This window comes from Leopardus geoffroyi, chromosome D1 (assembly GCF_018350155.1).
Source record: "Leopardus geoffroyi isolate Oge1 chromosome D1, O.geoffroyi_Oge1_pat1.0, whole genome shotgun sequence".
Lineage (NCBI taxonomy): Eukaryota > Metazoa > Chordata > Mammalia > Carnivora > Felidae > Leopardus > Leopardus geoffroyi.
Genome location: NC_059329.1, coordinates 19,596,003 through 19,600,274, shown reverse-complemented (window position 1 = coordinate 19,600,274; position 4,272 = coordinate 19,596,003). Strand labels below are relative to the sequence as shown.

Sequence of the window (4,272 nt, the reverse complement as noted above, 5' to 3'; positions counted from 1 at the left end):
ATTTCTTCTTATGGTGTTCGAGTAGAGGCTGGAAGGCTCACTTGATAAGGAATCATGGTAGGGATTGAAGCAGCCAATGGAGGTTGGTAACATGCCGGTACACTGTAACATTGTATAATTTTGATTCACGTTTGATTTTTTCTATAAAACAAATGTATTTTAATCATCTGAAGTGTGTTATGGAATGTAATGCATGGTTTGGGAAAATGCTTTAAAGAAGAAACCAACGCAGAGATCTGTAGAAACCTGTAGAAAACCTGTAGATCTGGAGGAGACCTGGTCTAAATAATATATATTTTAATGAGCTTTGGAAAAATAGAATTTTTTTTTTTTGAGTCAGACTCCTCCAGCTCACTTTTCTTGTGTTCATGCATATTATAAGAGCCGGGCCAAAAAGGGGGCTAAGACCTATAATTGATATGCTTTAATGAGCAATGTTTATTTTGTTATGTTACCTTCTGTACCCCAAATATCTATATATTTAGTTTCTCATAAAGGATTCAACAGAGAAAATGACTAATTGCTCAAAAGTCCACGAATACGTTCAGGGCTCTGAACTATCGCACTGATTCGATTTAGAATAATCGGACCCTTAATACTGTGACCTTGAATTGCAAGTCATTTGGTCTAGCTTTTCTGGATGGCAACATTTAGAAAGGAAACCGCAGTAGGCAAATAAAGGAAACATTCTCTCTTTCCAGGAAAGAGCTTTCTTTTATCTCCTGGGCCACCTATGCCTTCAGAAGCTGACACTCCAGGAGAAATGTAGCTTTTCATTATCTGGCCTTTAAGCCTGCCAGTCAATTTTATTTTCCTAATGTCCAGGACGTTTATTTTTCTATCAGTCTTTAAGGAAGATGAACCCATTTTTCTCACAGTATGGATGAGCATGTACTTTTATACTTTCCTTGCATGAAAACAATGTTTGGTTTTTTTGTTTCGGGTTTTTGTTTTGAACACATGTAAGCTCTTTGAGGGGAGGCATATTGCCATTATTTAAGAAAGAGCTGGGTGTGGTGGGAAGAGCACTGGATCTGGAGTTAGGACCCCAGTTTTAACTCCGGCTGGCTGTTATCTGGGAGCTCTGCTCCCACTCACAAAATGACGTCATTGGACCAAACAGCCTTTAAGCTCCCAGCTACTCTAACATTCTGTGTTCTGAGATTTCCCATGGCACCTCCCTGATGCTTACTCATTGGGTCTGACCAACTTAAGTGAAGAAAATGACCTAAAGCTGGTGTTCAAACCCAAAGTCCTCAATTACATTTTTCACAGAGTACACTCCTCAAGAAAGAATGACGCCATTGACCGTGGATTCCCTTTCATGGACACCCCCTGCCTGCACTACTAGGATGGTTTATCAGTGATTATTAAAGGTAGGCATGGGATTCTGTTTATAACAATTACTTCCAAATTTGCCTCTCTTTCACTGGTAGCTTCCCACTCCAGTTTATCCTACAAACTACTACAAATTTAATTTTCCTACGAATTTCCTTTCATTTACCTGCTCAAAAATGCATGTGAGCTCTTGATTGTTTATGGGAAAAAAACCCGCCATATTCCTAAGTATGTAGTTCAAGGCTCCATACTATGGCCCCAGTCTGTCTTTCCAAATTTATCACTGAACATACTCTATGCTTTAAACCTCTGTTCCAAGCAGAACTGAAAACTTTATTGTCGTTTCAGGGTGGGGACATGGGAGGCCTTCCTACCTGCATGCCTTTGTTATGGAAGGCAGTCTCCCTGCTCAGACATCCCCATTCTTACTGTTTAGATATCAATGGAAATTTCTTTAGAAATGTAATTTAAATATTTCAATTAAAATTCAAATAGAAATACTTCCCCCCTTTTTTTTTTTTTTTTTTTACAGTCCGGTCAAATCCATTCCACTCTCTTGTTGCTGATCCCCAAAGCCCGCCATGATCGTGCTCAGTTACTGTGTAGGGTCACCATCAACGTTTAGTCCTCAACGTATTTTGGATAATTATACGTTTTGCATTTTAGCAGGAACTGCCTACCAGTGCTAAGGTGTGTGTTTCTTGTTTTCTCACTGGATTAAAATCTCCTTGAAAGCAAGAGTAGAGTCTTAATCCGTATTTGGATAATCTGTGCTTACTAGTCTGTATTCCCATATTATCTCATTCAAATCACCAGTAAGGTACTGATTATATGACTTAGTGGCTATTTACGTTTCTGTCTTTGTAGGTAAGCTACGATTTTTTCTATTGCAAGAGCAACACCACCTGTGTTTTCTCCCTAGTGGTGAGCCCCAGTGCCTGGCACATGGTAGATGTTCAATAAATGTTGAAAGAATGAGTGCAGTCAGATTTGACTTTGCCAGAAAGAGCTGACTTTGTAAGAAGTTGATAAATTGAGCTGCTTTATGATCAGTCTAAAACGTAGAAGGTGATTGCCTCTGAAAATAGGATGCATCTTTTCTTTGTTTCTTGGCATTTTTCCTATTAGGAGTAGAACTTGAGCAGATTAAATAGGACTCAATCTCGAATCCACAAATGACACCAAGCCTGAAATGATGCTGAGGTTGGAAGCGATTTAGTTCACTTGAATTTTATTTGGGGGATAATGTTTTCCTTCTGGGAAGAGAAATGCTAATGAAAAAATCGCCTCCCGACTACAACGCAGAAGTAATAGGAATCTGGCCAGAAATATGATCTTATGAAAATTCTCCAAGCAAAGCATCTTATACTCATGTCTGTGCCTTTGGATTGACATTCTGATGTTTGCCTTTCTCTGGTTTCCAGAGCTCAGGGTGGAGAGAGGCGCCAGGGTAACAAGCCAAATAGGTCTATTATGGGATGTCATGCTCACTGGGCATGAGTGCTGTCTCCTAGGACATTTATAGCGTTCATTACTCAGTCCAACTTTAATAACACATGGACAAGCCTGGGGCAATTTGTAAAGGATCTGAGAGTTTTTTTGTTATGAAAGTCTATATTATAGAATTAGCGGGTCTCGGGATTGGACTCGATTGGAAAGATGATCTCATCAAAGGACCCATAGCTCTCTACTGGAGAAGAACTGCTTTCAATAACCCTGACATTCTAAATGGCCATGGGTATTGGGGGACCATTTGTAAGACTAAGTTAACAGATGGTGACTGTTACGTTGTAAGTTAGGATATGGGCAAAATGGCAAATGCGGATTCTACTTTTTCCCTGCAGCCAAGGGAGCTATGAAGAGGTGGGACAGGGAGTGGCCAGCCATCCTAACCTTTCTGCTATAAACCCTAGAGAGGAGAACATGAGGGGGATCAGTGATGTAAGTCAACCAAGAGAGATTCCGGTGTCTTCTAGATTAGCGTTTCTGACCTGTTCACCAGCTCACTCGGAAGACTTGATAAAATTCAAATTCAGATTCAGGAGTTCTGCGGTAGGGTCTGAGATTCTGTATTTCTAACAAGGTTCCAGGTGGTGCCAATGCTGCTGATACATGAGCCACATTTTGAGTAGCAAGATTCTGGAATCTACCATCCGGATCAGTCTGTTGGATACTGAGCCCCATGTTAACCACCTCAAATAGAGAAGAAATAGACTCCAAGCAAATAAGGATGAAAAGATTACTGAATTATAGGTGATCAAAATTAAAAACAAAATCTGGAAGATGATCCAGTTCATTGGTTTCCAATTTTTTCATTGTTTCTTTTTTAAATTTCTTTTTGAAAATCAAAGTTATATGCGGAATCTCAATGTATGAAATGGCTCAAAGCTTTGGTGTTTCGATTAAATCTGGAACAGAAGCTTGGAGCCAACCCCTCCTCCTATGACTCTCCTCAAAGACTCCTAGTCTGTAGAACCCTAGGACTCTGAGTGGCACTGTTTGGAAACGACTGACCTTATTTATTGAATGCATTAGGAAATAATAAAATGGAACCCATATCCGAATCCTGATTGCTAGTCTGATGTTCTTTCTAATACGCAAGGGCAGCATAACTTATTACCTTGGCTTAGAAGCTAATTATCATTGATATGGGTCGTCTTTGACTATCTGAGTTCTGGTCAGTCTCTGACACAATACTTGGTACTTGCTACATCACCCTTAGCTAACTGTATGGGCCGGGGGAAGTCGCGTAGCCTTTTGGAGCCCCCATTTCTGATCTATAGAATGAAAAAAAAACCCCAAAACCTACTGTGAACTTCTCTACATATATCACCAGCACAGAGTATCCAGAATCTTAGAAGGACTAAAGAAACATGCAGTGAATGCAAATGAAATGAGGGCAACAACTGTACTTGTCTTATCTACCATCGTAAC

General features: G+C 39.9%; 1 long non-coding RNA gene across 2 annotated transcripts; it reads left to right on the top strand.

The window, feature by feature from the left end:
* Window positions 1-446: 446 nt before the first annotated feature.
* Window positions 447-3,899, top strand: LOC123600817. Of its 2 annotated transcripts, XR_006713836.1 has the most exons (3): window positions 447-1,376; window positions 1,871-2,028; window positions 2,206-3,899. It is a non-coding gene; the product is annotated as an uncharacterized LOC123600817 (long non-coding RNA). The 2 variants fall into 2 exon arrangements; XR_006713835.1 differs by having other exon boundaries at window positions 1,871-3,899.
* The last annotated feature ends 373 nt before the right edge of the window (window positions 3,900-4,272 follow it).